Raw genomic sequence first — 22,428 nt, 5'->3', positions numbered from 1 at the left:
GGAGGGAAAAATCACAGTATACTCACTACAAAAAACTAGACTACACCACTGAATACATATATATAAATATATAAATATTTAAAATAAATATATAAATACAAAAATACGTATACATATATAAATACATATAGGCCTATATAAAGTAAGCATTTCTTTACAAAGACAGCTATAAATTTGTTTTTATAAGTTGGTCATTTATAAACTTGATAGTCATGAAAGTTTGTTAACATGGGGAGGTGTACAAGCCTCGTGTCATCCATTGCTGCACACGAATGAGGTAAGCTTTGTGTTTCACATCATCTGCAGCGTGCACATGTTTACAAGTGAGCAAACTGGGCAAAAAACAAAACAAAACAAAACAAAACAAAACAAAACAGCAAACTCTGGTTTGATTTGGGAATGCTGCATATCTCTCTGTGTAATAACTAAAATAAATTTTATACATCATATTTTCTGGCTAGTTTACTTTAGTTTCTTTTTTTTATAATACACCATACTTTAACCCAAACTGAATAATTAAAAACAAGTTTATATGGGTAAATCTTCTATAATTATTTTTGGTTCTTAATTTTCTTTTCTGTCATACTCAAATTCTTGTTAAAAAACATGAGACATGATTATTCTGTGCATTTTGAACACTTTTTGTGTGAAATTATATTTATTTTGTCCATCAAAATTGTGCTTTCACTTTATATGAGCGTCAGCAGCGCAGCAAAAATAGACTCGGTGCCGAAACCCCCGCTTCACTGCTGCTTTAACTCCTGCTTGACACTTACACGCTGCTCATGCTGCCTGTGTGAATGCATCCGTTGGTTAACATGCACACCGGAAAAAATACGTGAGGCAGGCGTGAGGCAGCATAAGCATTAAGTTAGAGTTAAGTTAGTTTTGTTTTCGATATTCTTCCCATATTAAGCGATAAATGACAATAGCTCTTTAATGATCTACAGCAAAATAGAGCAAGCTGGTGATAACTAAGAAAATATTTAACCACTAGCAATTTCTCACTAGATATGACATCAGAAGTGGGAAAAGTTGGTCAAAACTGTGGCGAACTGAAAAGAAAACAGGAAAAAAAAAATGCATACAAATTACTTTTCCAAAATGGGCGGAAATGATCAATCAGGAAGTAAAGAGGAAATGGTATAAAAGGAAGGGGAAACGGAAGGAAGACAGGTAAAAGAGAAAAAAAAAAAAAAAAAGAAAGAGAGAGAAAGAAACGTGTTGGTTACTGAAGTGGGACACATGCTACCTGAATCGAAGGCCTGCCATTGTTGTTGCTGGATTTTCTGTGCGCTGACCGGGTGCAATCCTAAAGTGACGTCAGGAACTGAGCTCTGCACTGTTTGCCTTCCTGGTGCAACATACCTCCAGCTACCTCCCAGTTTGACTCGCCTACTACAGGTATTCGCATTGGTTGACTCCGACATCTTCTAACCTCACGGGAAATCGCCTAACCTGTTCCTTGGCAACCGGACGCGATCGCAGAGTGACGGCGGAATTGATCTCCGGAATGGTTCATCTGCCGGGTGCAACCCCAGATAGCACACGTACGTCTGCAAGACGTCTGTTAAAGATCACTTCATCTGGAAAGCATCTGCTGTTTACAAACATCTGATAGACGTCTTTAAGATGTCAGTTTTACATACATTCTAAATCATAAACATCTTAAAGACATCTTCTAAACGTCTATTTGACATCTGACAGGATACGTCCTATAGACGTATTCCAGATGAGCAAACAACCTAAATAATACGTCTTCCAGACGTAAACACACACATCAAATAGACGTCTCCGAGATGTACGTGTGCTATCAGGGACGTAACCCAAGTTTGTCTCGCCTGCCCAGGTATTCGCATTGAAATCCCCAAACTATTTCCAGGGCTCTCTGTCCAGTAGTGTGGCCGATACGCAGCCAGCAATCATAGCAACACACACACACACACACACACACACACACAAACACAAACACAAACACACACACGCAAACACGCTCGCTTCCTCACTACAAATACACTGAGCGAGATGATCGCTGGTCTGTTTTTGTTTTGTTTTTTTTTGTTTTATATTGTGGTTGTTTGAAATTTAGTAATTTTCTATGAAAACTGGTTAAAAGGAAAGAAAAATCGATTGTGAATTATGCAATGTGAATCACAGTGTTTTGGTTGTTACTGACAAAAGAAATATACAAATTCTGTTGAAAAATGAATTGAGTAACTGTCTTGTTGTGTTCATTTTTTTTTTTTTTTTCCTTTTTCTTTAAATAACATTTATCTTGATCTGAAAGCCTTCATTCAGTGACTGTCATTTAAGCCATTTTGAATGGCGTTCTTTTTTTTGTATCGGTGGTTTATGAGCTGTACCGGGAAACTAAAATTATTATTATTTTTTCTTGACAAGTTTTGACTTGTCTGGCGCCCGAACAATTGAAACTTTAATGCTTTAAGTTAAATCGGGGCGGCCACCGTTACAGAAGTGGCGCCCGAACAGGGACTTGAACTCTTTGGAAAAAAAAAAAAAAAAAAATTGTGTGAACTGAACCCAAACTTTGGGTAAATACCAAAGACTTTGAACTTGATTTTTGAATTTTGAATTTGTGATCTTTGAATACTTGCTGCTGGGGAACTCTGAGAACTCTTTTGCATTATCTGGTTGGACATTGAACATTATTTTTGTGTGTGTGATTTAATTGAATTGGATATTGAGTATTTTGTGCTTTATGAACTTTGGTGAACTGTTATTTTGGAAAACTGTCAAGCCATTCAAGTCAAGGGACTGGTGTGACTAACAATATCACAAGTATCATTAAGAACTGTTGGGTAAATTCTGTGTGAAAAAAAAAAAAAAAAAAAAAAACTTGTGAATTTGTAAACCTCTGTGAACTGGTAAATTCTGTATCTTTTTGGATTATGACAGTGTAATCCTTCTGTAGTTTTGTTATTTTGGTGCCCCATTTTCCCCAAAGAATTTACACAGGCCCATCAGTATTTCCTTTAATTTTTATTTTTTTACATTTTACAATTTGACATTGCCATTTTACACACACGTCAACCATGGCCCATACCCCCCCATCACCATCCACTTTTGTGGCAATTGATCCTCCAGATATTGCAACACCCAATTGGGCCCCGGTGCAACAAACCCCACAACAACCTCGACAACCACTTCATGTTCCCACCTTCTACTCCACACCCACACACTTTCCTAGTCCTTCTCCAAGAGCCCAGGTGCGCTTTGCTATTCCACCACCAGGGGAAAATGCTCCTCCACTAACCGATGCTATGCAGTTGTGCACCTCCACAGAAACTACGCAAACGTCGCCTCCTTCAGGAATACAGCAGGACTTGCCTGGATCTCTCCCAACTCCTGGCAGAGGAATTTATCAATTGTCAACGCAAGTACAAGGGAACTGGGATACCCTGTTTAATCACCTCAAACAGCAGGACGAAGCTCTGAAAGTACTCACCAAGGAACTTGCAACTGCAACTTCACAGCATGATGCCAAGATTGAAACCTTGACTGCTCAAATTAAATCCAACCACCAGCAGCTTCAGAACACGATCACTGCTCAGAGACAAAATGAAGAAGAGGACACTGATCAACTGACAAAAGCCCTGAAAGTGATGGTAACAGGAGAACTAAAGAAAAGCGAACGCACCATAGTCTCTGAAGTTCAGTTCATGGTACAACAATTGCAGCTAGAGGTGCAAAAAGACATTCAAAGCATGCAGCAAAGTGTTCAAAAGGACTGTGACCAACTTACCCATGAAATTAGTCAATGTAATGTCCAACTGAATACCTTCACTGACTCCCTGAAAGAGCTAAAAGAAGAAATGGATAGTTATTTCAAAACACCTGGGAAAACTGTGACTGATTTTCAAAGTTTACCCAAATCACCCATTTACACCTCCGCTGCAGAAGGTGAAACAGCCCCCACACAACCCCGTCTATGTTTCCACTTCCTCTGCACCCAACATCTGTGGTCAAGAGTGATCATTTGAAGCTTACCTTCCCCACATTTGGCAGACCATCGGATGATAGTGACCCTCTGTTATATTTAACCAGGTGTCAAGACTTTATGGCATTACACCCTTTGGATGATGCAGACATTCTGGCAACCTTTCGCACTGTCCTCTATGGAACCGCCCGGGACTGGTGGGAAGTGGCAAGGTCCTCTGTTAGCACCTGGATTGAGTTTGAGACAGCATTTCTTTCAGCATTTCTCTCTGAGGACTATGAAGACGAGCTAGCTGAGCGTGTACGCACCAGATATTCAAGGAGAAAAGGAGCCCATTAGAGATTTCGCTTTCACGTACAGAGCTCTATGTAAGCGCTGGAAACCTTCACTGACAGAGAATGAGTTAGTTAAAATGATACTAAAGAATATTAAACCATACCTCGCCAGTCAACTTCGCAGCAGAGTAAGTACAGTGGATGAACTGGTAAAACTTGGTCATCAGCTGGAAAAAGACTATGCTCAACAGTTGCATTATGATGGGCGGACAGTAACTTCACCTAAACCTACCTCCAACTGGCAAGCTGAAAGACCAGTCGTCCAGTGCTGGAGATGTAAAGGTCAGCATCCACCTGGTAACTGTCCACAGTACTCCGCTTTGCCTTCCCCAATCACCTCAAAGTCCACATCAAACTGCAGGAAATAAGCAAACTTTTCCTTCTCAGAAGACAGGCGGAAGGCCATCCAGTAACGCTCTGACCGTCACACCTCCATCCCAGCCATCTGCCAAAACTGAACCTTTAACTTCTAAACGTGAGTCCATACCTCAGCAGTTAGTTGTGCCTGTAACCATTGGCCACTGGACAGGAAAGGCTATCATTGACACAGGGGCAAGCTATACTCTCTTTACATGAGAGCTTGTGGACAGAGCTCGCCTCCGCTGACACACTCTGCCTTTGGTCCCTTGGACCCCTCTACTTGGCAAATGGCGAGACTGCCAGTACCTGTAGGGTGGACAAAAATGGATATAACCCTCCACAACCAAGTCTTTTCCATACCTGTAGCCATCCTTTCCTCCAAAGCTCTAGTGTACTCGGTGGTCTTGGGATTGGATTTTATATTCACCAGTGGGCTGCAGATCAATGTTGCAGATGGAAAATATTCTTTCAAGTCCACTCCCAACAATGAATATCCTTTCCAGCCTGGACAAGCTAGCATTCCTGCTAGAAGAATTCCTGCATCTGGAAAAGAAAGCACACAGAAAAAGGTCAGCCCAAACTCTCTCACTGTTCAGCTCTATTCCTCCACCGCAAATCACAAGGGTATCCCAGCCTCCAGATAATCTGGATGACCAAACTTTAATAAGGACTCTAGTAGACAAGCACACTTACCTTCCTGAAAGAAAGTGTCAACTACTTCATCTCCTAGAGAACAATCCTCAAGTCTGTACTCTCCAGCTCGGAAGAACAACTGTACTCCAGCATTGTCTTTATACTGTCCACCCTGTACCCATCAAACAGCGTCCATATCGATTAACCCCAGAGAAACAAGATGTGGTACAAGAACAAGTTAAAGAAATGTTAAAAAATGGTCTCATCGAACCTTCACACTCTGCTTGGGCTTCACCCATTGTCCTGGTCCCAAAGAAAGGATGGCAGCTTGAGATTCTGTGTGGATTACAGGAGGGTCAATGCTATTACTGAGAGAGATGCCTATCCTCTACCTAATATTACTGAGATCTTGGAATCCTTTTCCGGCTCAGTTATTTTCTCCAGCATTGACCTCAACAGTGGTTACTGGCAGGTGACGATGGAACCAGAGAGCAAGTCCAAGACTGCCTTCATCGCTCCATCTGGCTTATACCAGTTCAATGTCATGCCATTTGGGCTGAAGAATGCTCCAGCAACATTTCAGCGATTAATGGAGACTGTTCTAGGTGAACTACGAGGAAGAATATGTTTCGTGTATATTGATGACATTATCATTTACTCACCCTCTGTCACCCAACACTTCCAGGATCTGCAGACTGTCTTCTCCCGGTTGCACACAGCTGGTTTAACCATCAACCTGAAAAAGAGCAAATTCTGCCTTCAGGAACTGATATTTCTGGGACATGTGGTAAACATAAAAGGCATCTCTGCTGACCCCAGTAAAGTAGAGGCTATCCGTTCTTACCCTGCACCAAAGAACCTTAAAGAAGTGCAATGATTTCTCGGACTGGCAGGGTGGTACCATCGGTTTGTGCCCAATTTCTCTCAGATTGCAGAGCCTATAAATGCCTTGAAGAAAAAGGGACGTACTTTCCAGTGGTCACCACAATGTCAACAGGCCTTTGAGAAATTGAAGTCTTGTCTCACCTCACCTCCTATCCTGGGACATCCGGATCTCCAGCTTCCTTTTGTTGTCTACACTGATGCCAGTGACTCAGGATTGGGTGCGGTGTTGACACAACGAAAAATGCAAGGCTTGGAGGAAGTCATGGCCTATGGCAGCCGCACTTTAACGAAAGCGGAGATGAATTATTCAGCTACCGAAAAAGAGTGTCTGGCAATAGTGTGGGCACTAGAAAAATGGCAACATTACTTGGAACCGAAACTCTTCACAATAGTTACAGATCATTCAGCTCTTCAGTGGGTCATGAATTCCACAAAAACCACGGGACGACTAATCCGTTGGGCCCTCCGCCTGCAGAAATTCGACTTTGTAGTTGAGTACCGAAAGGGAAAACTCAACGAGGCCCCAGATGCTTTATCTCGAATGCACTCTGCACCTGGATGCCACCTGTACTCCACTCAGAAGGAGGAACCTGGATTTCCAATTTCAGCAGTAGACCTCTGGGAAGAACAACACAAAGATCCAGGAATTACGAAGATATTCCAGTCACTAGCAGAAAATGATTCTTCTGTGCAAGACCAATATGAAGTAGTGGAAGACAAATTATATCACCAAACTCCTTTGACAAATGGACAAGTGCACTACAGAATCTATGTTCCTGCCACCCTTATCCCACACATTCTACATCATTATCATGCTCATCCCTTAAGTGGTCATTTGGGAATTCACAAAACTTACCAGAGAGTACACCAGGTCGCCTTCTGGCCAGCCATGTGGACATCTTTCAAACAGCATGTGAAAACGTGTATAAAATGTCAAACCTTTAAAAGTGAAAACCACAAACCTGCTGGCAAAATTCAACAGACCACCACCACTCGCCCAAATGAGATGTTGGGAGTAGATATCATGGCTCCTCTGCCTCGCAGCCCCCAAAGGTATGAATATCTACTAGTGTTCGTGGATTACTATTCCCGATGGGTTGAGTTATTCCCCTTGAGGAAGGCCACTGCTCAAACTGTTGCTGCCCATCTCAGAGAAGACATCCTCACTTGGGGGGTACCTGACTTCATCCTGTCTGATCGGGGTACTCAGTTTATGTCTGCCGTCTTTCAGGACATCTGTGCAAAATGGAAAGTCACCCAGAAAATGACTACAGCGTACCACCCACAGACAAACTTAACAGAACGGGTGAACAGAACGTTAAAACAGATGATTTCAGCATACGTGGATGATAACCATAAAAGGTGGGACCAACACTTACCTGAGCTACAGTTTGCCCTCAATTCAGCGGTACAAGAAACCATTGGTATGTCTCCAGCCGAGCTTCACCTAGGCAGGAAAATACAGGGGCCAATGGACAAGCTGCTACATGGGAAAAAATCTCTCTCCTACTGCTCCATCTTACAATGTCACAGAACATCTGGCTAAGTTGCAAGCTAGAGCCAAAGAATGCAGCAAGAAAGCCTCTGTAAGACAGCTCCGTAGCTACAACAAAGCTCGAAGAGATGTGACCTATAAGGAAAGAGATCGGGTATGGCTGAGACATTTTCCACAGTCAAGTGCACTTCACCATTTTAGTGCTTAACTTGCTAACAAATGGAAAGGTCCCTATCGAATTATAAAACAGCTGGGACCACTGAACTATCGTGTGGCATTGGAAGACACTGGTGAGGATGTGCGTACCGCTCATGTGTGTAATCTGAAGCCATGTTTTCCCACCGCTGAGGAGTTAAATCATCTGGAACAATCCAAACTTTTGGAAATTTTCCATGAATCTACTGACGAGGATGAGGAGTTTCTTGGCTTCTGACAATACTCCCTTTTTAACCAATGGGGATTGTCTTTTCCAGGGGGGGAGAGTGTGGCGAACTGAAAAGAAAACAGGAAAAAAAAATGCATACAAATTACTTTTCCAAAATGGGCGGAAATGATCAATCAGGAAGTAAAGAGGAAATGGTATAAAAGGAAGGGGAAACGGAAGGAAGACAGGTAAAAGAGAAAAAAAAAAAAGAGAGAGAGAAAGAGACGTGTTGGTTACTGAAGTGGGACACATGCTACCTGAACCGAAGGCCTGCCATTGTTGTTGCTGGATTTTCTGTGCGCTGACCGGGTGCAATCCTAAAGTGACGTCAGGAACTGAGCTCTGCACTGTTTGCCTTCCTGGTGCAACATACCTCCAGCTACCTCCCAGTTTGACTCGCCTACTACAGGTATTCGCATTGGTTGACTCCGACATCTTCTAACCTCACGGGAAATCGCCTAACCTGTTCCTTGGCAACCGGACGCGATCGCAGAGTGACGGCGGAATTGATCTCCGGAATGGTTCATCTGCCGGGTGCAACGTAACCCAAGTTTGTCTCGCCTGCCCAGGTATTCGCATTGAAATCCCCAAACTATTTCCAGGGCTCTCTGTCCAGTAGTGTGGCCGATACGCAGCCAGCAATCATAGCAACACACACACACACACACACACACACACACACACACACACGCACGCAAACACGCTCGCTTCCTCACTACAAATACACTGAGCGAGATGATCGCTGGTCTGTTTTTTTTTTTTTTTTTTTATATTGTGGTTGTTTGAAATTTAGTAATTTTCTATGAAAACTGGTTAAAAGGAAAGAAAAATCGATTGTGAATTATGCAATGTGAATCACAGTGTTTTGGTTGTTACTGACAAAAGAAATATACAAATTCTGTTGAAAAATGAATTGAGTAACTGTCTTGTTGTGTTCATTTTTTTTTTTTTTTTTCTTTCTTTAAATAACATTTATCTTGATCTGAAAGCCTTCATTCAGTGACTGTCATTTAAGCCATTTTGAATGACGTTCTTTTTTTTGTATCGGTGGTTTATGAGCTATACCGGGAAACTAAAATTATTATTATTTTTTCTTGACAAGTTTTGACTTGTCTGGCGCCCGAACAATTGAAACTTTAATGCTTTAAGTTAAATCGGGGCGGCCACCGTTACAACACACAAACTGACCACCAACCACAACTTTCAGACACCATCTTTATTTGTTGGCTCAAACGTCACAAAATGGGAAGCACAAAATTGTGGGATATCAAAGGCAGCAAAGTATACATATGTTTCGAACCTACAATAAAATTAGTTTAGTTTATTTGCTTTAAGATGTTCGTCCATGGAAATAAAAGGTCTGCTGCTAGTTCCCATGTTGGTTATAGCTTTCACTGAGTCTCACAGTCTTTTAGATGCATCAAACTTTTCCTCTATAATATCCTTTTGTTGCCTACAGGCCTCCCGGAGCAGCCGGTTGAGTTCTTGTTGTACAGTTTTCAGTTGCATTCGATCACCATTCCTGAAAGCAGCTTTTTTCCTGTTAATGCACTCCTTTACTTTCTTTGTAACATATGGCTTGTTGTTAGGGTACATAATAATGTCTTTTTTGTTTTGTTTTTTGCCACAACATTATGTACACAAAAAGGATGTAGCAAGTTGTTGACTCAGTGGTGTCTTCTAAATTTGTACTCTGAAAGATAGTCTATTCTGTACAAGCAAATCATCCTTTGAGTGTTTCAGCAGTGTCTTCTGACCACACAGCCACTGTTTTAGTCTGTGGTTTATTTTGCTTAAGCACAGACCTATAGGTTGGAATTGTGGATGTATGATTTTGTGATCAGAATTTGCTAGAGGTGGTTTATATTTAGCAGTATATGCATTTTTAATGTTAGTGTAACGTTTGTCAAAAATCTTATTGTCATGTGTTTTACATGTGACATATTGTTCAAAGCCAGCTCTCGCTGCATTCCCACTTGGTGGAACATAAGCCGCACAAATAATAACATTCCTTCACATTCTTCACATCTTGCGCACCAAAATCGGCAAATTTCACTGCCAAATCAGAAGCGCAATAGAACAGTTTTTTTTTTTTTTTTTTTTTTTATTAAGTCACCAGTAAATTGTATGGCTCCTACAGTAAATGTTGTATTATCTTATATATGTTTCATTTGACCAGCTGTGGAATCCAACCATTCAACCATCTGAGGTAACGTAGTTAGCCTACTTTGAGTATTTCCATTTTATGCAACCTTACACTTTTATTAATAGTAAATTAATAATTCATACATTTAAGATCATCATGTTTGCAACGAACAATATATTTCAGACCTAGTGGAGTAGGCTAATAGTAACAGGTCTGAATATATATTGTACTTTTTAATGGATCACACTACAAACATAATGATCTTATAACACATGATGCATTGCTGTGTCAGTTATCACATAATTCCCAATTTTGGACACTTTTGCTTTAACAGAAATTAGACAACACTGCAAAATCAAGCTGATATGTATTTATTGTCCAACATTACAAATTTCTCTTTTTTTGTGATCAAATCTTTTTTTATTTTTATACATTTTAAAGAGAACAATACATGAAGGTATATACACGGCAAAAAAATAAATAAATAAATAAATAAATGAATAAATAAATAACAGTATATAATATATACATACATGCATGTACACACACATACATATGTGTACATATACACATACATACAGATACATATACACATCTACGTATACATTTGCATATATACCTACATATAAGCATAAATAATAATGCGTATGATTAACAAAGAGAAAAAAAAAAAAAAAAAAAAAAAAAAAAAATCCCACCCTATGTAATACCCACCCACCCTCTGGATCCAGATCTCCAAATCTCAGTTACAAATTACATCTGAAACCCACGGAGGGTAGTCAGCAGTGAAAGCCAAGCTTCCACCGCTGATTCTTTTGCACCGTGGACTCTAGCTATCGACAACTCCAAGTAAACGATATCCAAATACGTTAAAACCCAAGCTCGAAGAGAGAGTAAATGTGGAGGTTTCCAGCGTGTGGCAATTAGTTTTTTTGCAGCCGTTAGTCCAGCCAGCAAAGCTCTTCTCTTATCCAGTGTCAAACCCAACCTTGACAAATCATTCAAAATGAGTGTAGCAGGCGTACAGGGCAATCTAATCTTAAACAACCTAGAGAGGTTAAAGGCAATCATCTTCCAGAAGTCAGCCACTGGGGTACATTCCCAAAACATGTGAAAGTAACTACCAATCGCTTTGGAGGAACAGAAAGTACACATAGGATTGTCGATAACCTTCATTAAATGAAGCTTCCTGGGAGTTAAATATACCCTGTGTACATAATTATAATGTATTTGCTGGTGATCTGGGTTTCTGGATGACAAACCTATATTGATCCATACTTTTTCCCAATCAAATGATGGCTCCAAATCTGGAACATCTTTCCTCCACACAATGTCCAACGCCAGAGGTCTATAAGCATACCGCAGCAAGAACCTGTCAGGTTTCAGGAAGGGAGCGAGGACTCAAATGCAGGGAAGGAAGGGCTTTTTATTAATAATAAAAATAAAAACAAAAACACAACAAAAACAACCCCGTGGGGGAAAACAGACAAGAATAAAACTTGACTAGACTGGGACTTGACTTGACTAGACTTGACACACAAGGGGAAAATACGACAACGAACCAGCACAGGACTGCAAACACAGTGAGAATAAATAGGAGAGCAAACAAGGCAGGTAACGAGGGAGGACAGGTGGGGCAAATCAACCAATAATCAGGTAACAAGATGGGCGGGGTCAAGACAATAGACATGAGAGCACATGGCACAAAGAAACACATGACAAGCCATGTGCTCACACCAAACAAAACAAAGACACAAGCACATGGCCAATGAAGACAAATCACAAGCCATGTGCTTACACAAGACGAGACATGAACACGTGACTATGAAAACTCATAAGCCACGTGTTCACACAAAACGAGACAACATGAGAGCACTCAGCCCGTGAAACACAGACTGCGTGCTACACAACACAAGACAAAAACACAACATGAAAGCACGCGGCAGGTGGAAATGACCGCGTGCTACACAAAACATGAGACAAGAGCACACGGCAAGTGAAAGTACACACAAACCGTGCGCTCACAATAAAGACAGGACTGGGAGCGCGAGTGTCCGAATCCCGACACGAAACCGAAACCAAACTAGACATGGGTGCCGGGATCCGAACGCCACGCTCCCAACATGAAACAAGGCACGCAGACGAGAGAGCGCACGGCTCGAGAACACTCGAGACTGTACGCTCCCACAAAAACAGGACAAGAACGGGAGTGTCAGAACTCTGTCACAAAACCAAGAAATAAACTAGACAGAAGTGACAGAACCCTGACAGTACCCATAAAGTGTCGACACAAAGTCCTTTGTACTCCCAGCAGAGTGAAACAATTTACGAAGTGGATGTGGTGTGAGAGGGGCCTGTAAAGGGGCACCATTGCTTTTTAAAGGTCGATCTCAGTTGCAAATAAAAGAAAAAGGAGGTGCGTGGTATACCATGCTTAATACATATGTTCTGAAAAGTGAGTAACCCCTCCTTCCCATAAATATCGCCAAGTGTATGAACATTCTTTTTTTCCCAATCAGGAAATCGAATAGGACGACCGCCAATCAATAATCGCTCATTATTAAATATTGGAGAATATGGATCCCAAATAGAAGAGCAACCAGTAAATTTTTCCACCCTCCTCCATACCCATAACAAATATGAAATCATGGGTCCAAATCTCATACAGCAGTGATTGGGTGAGATCTTAGATTGCAGAATGTTAGTAAAAGAGTATGGAGCTATTATCTGTTCCTCCAGAGTTCGCCAAGACACTTGAGCATCAGACTGAAACCAGGATAGGAGAGGTCTAAGAATAAAGGCCCACTCATAGAGCTTAACATTTGGGAGAGACAGACCACCAGCCTGCCTTTCTCGTTACAAAGTGGTGAGCTTGATGCGAGGTCGTTTACCATGCCACAGAAATTTAGTTATTGCTGATTGTAATGTGCTCCAGTATTTAGAGGGCGGAGGAAGAGGGAGCATTGAACTGATAAAATTGACTCTGGGGAGAATATTCATTTTAATTATGGCTACCCTACCACGAAGCGAAGTTTGGCAGGTTAGACCACCTGTCCAGATCTGCCACAACCTTGTTAAGTGTTTTACAAAAATTGTTTTTTGATAATTGTCTGTATAGAGGAAGAGATGTCTATCCCCAGATAAGTAAAGTTTTTAGTGACTGGAATAGATGCATTAATGGGAGCATTACACATTGCCTGATTTAGAGGTAGCAAGGCTGATTTCTGCCAGTTTATTTTAAAACCAGAGAGCTTGCCATAAAGATCAAAGGTTGACAAAACATGTGGAATACATTGCGCTGGGTTGTTTATATACAGTAAAACATCATCAGCATACAGCGAGATATGATGCTTTGTACCCTTAACAGAAATTGGAGAGATTGTAGGTGAGTCCCGGATGGCTTGCGCCAGTGGTTCAAGAGAAAGTGCGAATAACAGAGGGCTAAGAGGGCAGCCTTGTCTTGACCCTCTCGAGACAGCAAAGGGAGAGGAACGGATTTTGCTTGTCAGTACTACAGCTGTTGGATTTGTATACAGCACCTTAATCATTTTAATAAATGGCAGACCGATCCCCATGAACTCCAGTACTGACCATAGAAAAGGCCATTCCAGGCGGTCAAAGGCCTTCATTGCATCTAGTGAAAGGACAGCGGCCGGAGAACTAAAGCCTTGAGCACCAACTATAATGTGCAATAATCTTCTAACATTATCTGCAGCAAGTCTAGACTTTATAAACCCTGTCTGGTCGCTATGAACCAATTCTGTCATATGACCCTGGAGTCGTTCGGGCCAATACTTTTGCGTAAATCTTTAAATCTGCATTTAAAAGCGAGAGAGGTCCTGTAGCTGGAGCACTCAACAGGATCCTTCCCTTTTTTAAGAAGGAGAGAAATTAGTGCGGAATTAACATCCCTAGAAAATGACCCCACTCTGATTGAGTAATGAATCATATCCAATAACAGCGGAACCGATCAGGGGCCAAAAGGTGAGGTAAAATTCAGGTGGAATTCCATCCGGCCCTGGTGATCTACCTTTACGCATTTCCCTAACAGCTGCCTCGCACTCCTGCAATGTGACAGGGCGATCTAATTTTATAGATTCATCAGTACTAAGGCGAGATAGTTTGACGCCATTCAGGAAAATATTGCAAACATGTTTGTCAAAATTACCTTCCGAATTATATAATTCCTGATAAAAGGAGGCGAAAGAATCGTTTACTTTTTTTGGGTCACATTGTATAATGCCGTCTTTGTCTTTAATGCAAAAAATATCAGCAAAGTGCTCATCCATCCGGAGTTTCATTGCAAGTAAACGACTGGGTTTTGAAGAGTTAAAATAGTAAGTTTGTCTTGTTTTGTGCATGAGGAATTCTGAACGGCGCCTCAGAAGAGAGTTTATCTCCTTTTTAATCAGTTCCTTCTGTAAGGCTGTATAATCGTTAAAATGATGTTGCAGGGAAGCATCAAGGGTTGCATATTTTAATTCTAAAGCTTCCAATCTGGCTGCACGCTCTTTGTTTTGAGTTGAAGCATATAGAGTGGTGTTACTCCTTATGAAGCCTTTCACCGCCTCCCAAAGTATCCTTGGATCAAGAACAGAGCCAACATTAAATTCCAAAAATTCACTGAAATTTGTTTCAAATTGAGTTTTAAATGTTTCATCTCGTAGTAAGGAAGCATTAAAACGCCACCTGGGGGCTTTAGTGGAGGATGGGCGGACAGTGACCGAACAACATATGGGTTTGTGATCAGACCAGGTAACCGGAATGTAATGCGCATTTTGAATATTTTGAAATAAATCTTTTGAGGTAAAAATAAAATCTAATCTCGAGAAGGATTTATGTCTCCCTGAGTAAAATGAAAAATCTTTTAAAGAAGGGTTTAACAAACGCCATACATCAACCATGCCTGTTTCGGATGCCCAGTGCTGCAACGCCTCAGATGCAAGATGTTGGTCCCTAGTCTCGCTGCCACCTGTTCTGTCCATGCCGCTGTCCCACACCGCATTGAAATCCGCCCCGAGAACTAAATAAAACCCTGTGAGATCAAGCAAGGATTTAGTTAATAGTTGAAAAAAAGTGTGCTCAAATGTGTTAGGGGCATAAGCAGAAATAAGTGCAATGTTTTTCCCATCCATGCAAATCTTTGCAATGGCTATGCGACCTGCATCATCCGCCCAAGAGTCAATCAAATCAAATTTCAGTTTGCGTTTACACAAAACCATTACCCCTTTACATTTTGTAGTAGCAGAGGAAGTAGCAATAGGGTGGTAAAACTTATTGGCTAATTGACCCACATCTTTGCGCAATAAGTGTGTCTCCTGAATCATAGCAAAATCTATATTTGTCTTACGGAGAAATTCTAGTACAGTGGTCCTTTTGTGTGGAATGTTAAGACCTCTGGCGTTGACTGAAACGAGATTAAGAGCTGTCATATGCTAGGAAAATTTATACAAATAAAATTAAGTTGTCCCCACAACGCTAAGAGAGAAGTCTGGATTCATAGAAGAAAAACACCCCAAGAACAGGAAAAGGCAAAAAACATCCAAAACACCCAAAAAAGGAAAAGGAAGGTGAAGAAAAAAAAAAAAAAAATCCTGTCAAACCTTCCTGATAAATCCACAACTGGATAACTTACTCAAGAAACTAAGAGATGCTGGCCACTCAAGTATGGTAGCAGCACCACCGATTATCAAAAAGTCTAATAGCAACAGTGTGAATATTTACTTCAACAATTTAGACAAAACGTCTGTCTTTTAACAAAGTGGTATGTATACCCTTAACAGGCCGCGAAATGCACGGATACGCCCCCCATCCAACAGACGCATGAGGTACAACCCAGGCAGAAATGAAAAGGCATACCTGATAATAATAATGCCCACAGCCTACAAAATGAAACAAAGAATGTACATATAAAAATAGCAATAAAGACAATAAAATGAAAATAGGTGGTAGGTCTATGAGGTATCGATGCCGAAAACAATGCAAAGAGAATAAAAAATAATAATAATTAATTAATAATAATGAAAATAAAGTGGCATCTCCAACCTCTAGTGTTATAAACCAGAAAAGTTCCTTTACAAATATGTCAGAGGTAGAGATGGAGATCGGAACATAAATTAGATTATCTTACCCGAGTCATTCTGCAAAATGCAAAAATGCAAAATGCATATAACTTACACCACCGCGGAAAAAAAAAAAAAAACGGGGACACTCAAAGGTCTCTTATGCATATCAAGGCCTTCTTAGGATCTTCAAAGCGATGCTTTATCCTGCCTGGCATTGTGAATGAAAGCACTGCAGGATAGCCGATACCAAACGGGATCTTCGCTGCATGAAGCAATCGTTTACATTCCAGAAAGGAGTGTCGTCGCTCCTGCGTGGCCTTGGAGAAGTCTTGATAGAAGCTAATCTTATGATTCTGCCAACGGACATCCCCGATTTCTCTAGCAAGTTGTCTCACTCGCTCCTTCTGTTGAAACCTCAAAAACCGCACGATAAAAGGCCTTGGAGGGGCTCCGGGTTTAGCTGGTAGTAGCGACCGATGAGCACGCTCCAAATCCAAGCCCTCCTTGAAAGTCAGTATGAAGAATTTCAGGGAGAGTGACTCTCAGAAACGATATGGCATCTTTATCCTCAACACGTTCCGGGAACCCATAAATGCGTAGATTCACTCGCCTTTCCCGATCCTCGTACTCAGTTAGTTTGGCGTTCAGTTTTTCAACCTCTGAAGCCGAAGCCGGGGGGGAGACACAGCGCTGCCGCTCCACCTTCTTCTAGCATATCGAGACGAGCCTCCGCGCTAGTTATCCGAGTTAGTATATCGGCTCATTACAAATTTTTCTGATGCATGTCCTTAATTTAATTTCATATGTTGGTATTAATTCAGTGTTTATAAGCCTTTTAAAGAATTTTAACCCAAACTGACTGGGTTTCTAGAGAGCAATGGTTTTGTGAAAAAAGTGGAAGACTTAAACACAAAGTCTGTAAAATAAACTGTTAAAAGGAATTGATGATCATTAATGATAGTATTTTATTCTGTGTTGTCATCATTCAGGTTGGATTTCAGTTTTAAAGCTGCCCTAGAACCAGCTTTTACAAGATGTAATATAAGTTTTTTAAGGACTACTGGCTGCCACACTCCTGGATTCCCTGCTCGCTGTTGGAGTGATTTTGATATTGTTTTGAGACTGTTTTGTGCTGGTTTGCACCCCTTTTGTTTGTGATTTCTTTAATAAAGCAGCCAGTAGTCAAAGCCGACCCTGTCCTCTTCCTTCCTGAGATACGAACTCTGTTACACGCAGCTTTAGGATAGCAGCAAGGAATCCTTTCTCCATCAACAAATGGCCCAAAGAAAGGAATCTTGTCCACCTTGTACTCTCTTTTTCCCCCCAGCAGCTGCTATATCTCCCCAACTGCGCGCTCAAATCCTGTCAGGTAATGACATAAACTTGGTTAAAATATTGCTATGCACAGAAACTAACGAAAGAAGGATTGTGGATTGTGGGGATATATCTGTCATTCTTAAAGATAACGATCCAAGACTCACCAAAAGTTTAACTATGGCAGAATTTAATGTTGCTTTCGACGTGTTCAGAGACATTATCTGTTAAGTGTATCCAGACAAGAAGAAAGGAATTAGATGCCTATCTAGCCATTATTTCGGATCTCGCCATGTCGTACGGAGGCACACTATTCTACGAATACCACAAATCATTTTCATCTAAAGCAGCAATGTACATGCAACGATTCAATCAGCGACTGGACTGGTCCGTGGTCGATCTTGCACTCATTAGCAGACACTTTACAGGCCGCTGAGCACTGTCGTGCTCACTCTGTGGTTCGTTTTCCCACACCGCATCTCTCTGCCCTAAGATCACTTCAACTCATGACACTAGCGCTTCGGCGCCAGACAGGTGAAGCCTGAAAGACAAACCCCTCTTTGCTATAATTTCAATGAGAATGTTTGTACTCGTAATAATTATTGCGGGAACAGTCACCCAAAGTTTTCTTGTCCACGCTGCACAAAATTTCTAAAAAAATAATAAACAATCCGGTGAACACCAAGGAGCTATCTAAAGCTCTGGAAAAGCATCCAAATCAATGTTTTGTGTCTTACCTCATTCTAGGGCTCATGCATGGGTTCCTAGCTGATCTTTTCCAAGATCCACAGGCCGTAGATGATCTGAAGAGGAAAGAGATTGAGAAAGGCTACATGATCGGACCTTTTGATCAACCGCCTTTTAAACTTTTCCTGCATTAATCCTTTAGGAGTTGCAAGTTAGGAAATAATCAGGAAAAAAACGTCTAATTATTGATTTATCCGCTCCCCACTCCATTGTAGGGGTTCCAAGCATTAACAGTTTAATTCCTTCAGAACCATTTTCTCTGGCTTATTCCACAGTGGACAACGCAATTAAACTCATTAAATTAGCCGGCAGAGGAGCGTGGCTCAGTAAAGCGGATATTACCGACGTCTTCAAGTTCATGCCCTTCTCAGTGGCATCTTTTCAGGGTCAGTTGGTAAGAAAAATTTTATTTTTCAGTCAGACTCAACTTCAGGTATAAAAGCAGCCCAAAGATTTTTGATACACTGTCTGAAGCACTCTGCTGGGTCTTACTAAATAATTTCTTCACTTGTTGGATGACTTCCTCCTCATCGACTTTCCAGATGCCAACCCATCATGCAGCATCAATTCCCTGGTTAAAGCGTTCAATAAATTTGGCATTCCTCTTGCAGAAGAAAAAACAAAAGGCCCATCTCGTGTCCTCGGTTTTCTGGGGATCATGCTAGATTTAGTGAAAATGCAAGCATCTCTTCGGCTAGACAAACTAGAAAGGATTAGAGGTTTTATCAGAACTTATTCCCAATTACCTACCTTAACAAAAAGGGATCTTCTTACTCTGCTGAGCCATCTCAATTTTGCTATGAGGATTATTCCCCAAGGTTGTTCATTTATTTCCATACTTTTGGATCTGTCTAAAACGGTTGAGAAAATGCATGACACGGTCACGTTAGATGAAGGCTGCAGGTCCGATTTAACATTCTGGTCTAAATTATGCGACAACTGGAATGGCATTTCCTTCTTCTACAAAGAAGATATAGAAACCTTCAGTCAAACTACAATTCTTCACCGATCCAGCTCCTTCCGTCGGGTTCGGGGGTATTTTTAACAAATTCCATTTTGAACAAAATTTGGTTCGCAGAAAGATGGCCAAAAGAACTTAGGGAACTCGCTCTCTCTATCCAATTGACAGCACAAATGGAATTATATCCTATAGTAATTGCTTGCTTATTATGGGCAGATCAATGGACTAGGAAAAACATCCTCGTTTTCTGTGACAACGAAGCCACAGTGAACATTTTTAACAAGGGTCACTCCTCTGTGCCTTTCATTACCCTTTTTATTAGGCGCCTAACCTGAATCTCAATTATGAACAATTTTACAATTAAAGCTACTCACATACCTGGACTGGATAATAAAATAGCTGACTCTCTGTCTCTCTGTTTAATTTCCAGGAATTCAGACGCCTGTGTCCGGGAGCTGCTTCATCACGACTGGGCTGCCCGGACTTCAGTCAAACAATCCTAGACTGAATGCAACATTGCAAAAATACCTTAAATCAGCCGTACACTACATGAGATCAGGGCTAGCAAAAACGACACTAAAAACTTATTACTCAGCGTGGTCATCTTTTTCAGATTTCTGCAATGCTTTCTCAGTGCCTAAACTCCCAGCTAACATACCTATCATATGTGCTTTCATTACGCACTGCTTCGAATCCAGAAAGCTTAAGCCTTCTACCATCAAAATTTTGATCTCAGGCATTCAATTCCACATTAGATGTTTAGATCCTTCCTCCCAGAGCCTGTTACAAAATCCCTTCCATATGCCTTCTCCTCAACGGGTTTAAAAAGGAAAGCCCTGCAGTTCCAGATGAACGACTACCGCTGTCTCTCTCACAGGTGCACACAATGGTGGATAAATTAATATCAGGTCCCTTCACTCCGCACACAAACTTGCTTCTAGAAGCAGCGTTCCTCACCACCTATTATGGATTCCTCAGAGGAGGAGAATTCACCATTAACACCAAAAAATTCGACCCTTCACACAATCTCACAATCAAAGATATATAATTTCACACCGAATACCTTTTCCATCTATCTCAAACATTCCAAAACAGACAGAGAAAATAACGGAAGTGCCATTAACATTTCCAGAACCAACAACGGATATTGTCCCTTCACAGCCATGAACCGGCAAGGGGCTGCTGTTTTCTCCTGCTAGAGAGAACACCCTTTGCTACTATAACTGCAGAGGCCTGCTGTTCATCCCTCAGCAGGGGATGAACACCCCTCGCTACTTAAATTAAAAGAGGGGCCTGCTATTCTCTCCCTCCTTTTTAGAGGGGAAAATACCCCTTGAGTCGACACTGATGGAAAGACTCAGGAAGAGTTACAAGTTTTAGAATGAAACTGGACATTTCTGAATGGTTAGTGGATAAATTTATGTAGTTGCTGTGGAGTTGATTCAACTCATCCTCTAGCATGTGCCGTCATGTTAATCTTTTGTGCAAATCCAGCGTTGAATCCAGCGACCCTCGTTTGTGAAGCAGTCCGGCATAAAATGACAGCATGACAACAACACTCTACTACAACAACTCTTCCTCTTCTCTAAAGCAGCCCAACATGGCCCCACCCCCTTTGTTGCGTGTTCTCGGGGGCGGGGTTTATGTAAATTTTAGGGTTTGTGTAGTCCTTAAAATGTGATGTCTGTAAAAGAAAATATATTCCTTTGCATTGAACTTTGAGCATCATAACAAGCAGATGTTGTTTATGTTCAAACAGCAACATTACACACTAAAGTTAAAAAAGTGAAATCTTAAACAAGGACCCCTTTAACAGGTAAAAGTAGGCTACTTTCAATAAAAGGTCAAAGATATTAAGAATACTTTTTAGCTGTGCTGCTGTGTGTCACGAGTAAGCAATTAAGTAGACTAACACTGTCTAGAGCGATAATAAACTGGAACATTTGTTTGAAGGGTCCATTGTTGCGTTCATGACCTGTTTAATCTTGAAGGTCTCTGGCCCTGTATACACTTGATATTAAGAGGTGTTTTGGTCGTTCGGAAGTAGACGAGGGAGACGTACTCATTTACACCTGGTGATTTAATTTAAACCTGGTGATTAATTTAATTTAATCAGTTTTATCCATTAGATCAGTGGTTTGCACTGCTTAATGTCTTTGCCCATGTAATGAATCAGTCATGGTCCCAGACACATGGTCACAGATCTGAGTGGACTGATCTCAATGTTTTGATGGTGCCTGGGAGGATCAATGTTTACACTTTTGGTGGAGATAAATCCATAAATGGCATTCTATTAGTAGTCAGTGGGCAAATAACTGGGTTAATTGAATGTATTTTAAAATAAATAATAATCTTCCATCACCTTTAATTTCAGGTTGGGATGATATACCTGTTAAAGCAGAAGTGTGGAGCATAGGAGGCCATCCAGAGTTACGGAAATTTGCAGTAGTGTGGGATCAGAGTCTGAATCTGAATCATTCCAACAACCACAAAGAATACAGCAGCATGTTTAAAATAACTAAAAAAGACCAAAGTTAGCACACTCTCAAATACCCTAAGCCATAAATATCACAGTGATCTGCAGATGACACACTAGGATGAAACTTTCTTCTGAAGAAGGTTGCAACTATCTAGAGCAGCACAAAGATTATTAAGCTCCCTTTATCATCTACATGGCAACAGGAGCCATTTACACCCATAGGATGCATTTTTGCATATTCTTCACATCTTGAACATTTAAACTTTTTTTTTTCTAGTACATGGAGTATTAGAATTCATTTTTTTTCCCCTTGTTCTTCCAGTACATATTTTCCAAGCTGTAAGTGATTTATTTATTCTGTCACCAAGTAAACTGTAACAATAGTTTAATAAATCACTTCTATTTTCACTTGTATATTGCTTAAGGTGTTGATTTTGGTTTAAACTATAAAATATAACGAAATATGGGAAGTTTTCAGCACATTCTAATGTGTCTTTCTACATTGATTTATAAAAAAATAAAAAATAAAAGGTTTTAGGTATCTATTAAGGTTTGCTGCAATTGCTCAGCCTCACAAACACCCCAAATCACAGAATTTCCTGACTTATGTTCATACTCAAATGTTT

This window comes from Megalobrama amblycephala, linkage group LG20, assembly GCF_018812025.1.
Source record: "Megalobrama amblycephala isolate DHTTF-2021 linkage group LG20, ASM1881202v1, whole genome shotgun sequence".
Lineage (NCBI taxonomy): Eukaryota > Metazoa > Chordata > Actinopteri > Cypriniformes > Xenocyprididae > Megalobrama > Megalobrama amblycephala.
The sequence above is the reverse complement of the archived record's forward strand: the minus strand, read 5'-3'. Positions refer to the sequence as shown.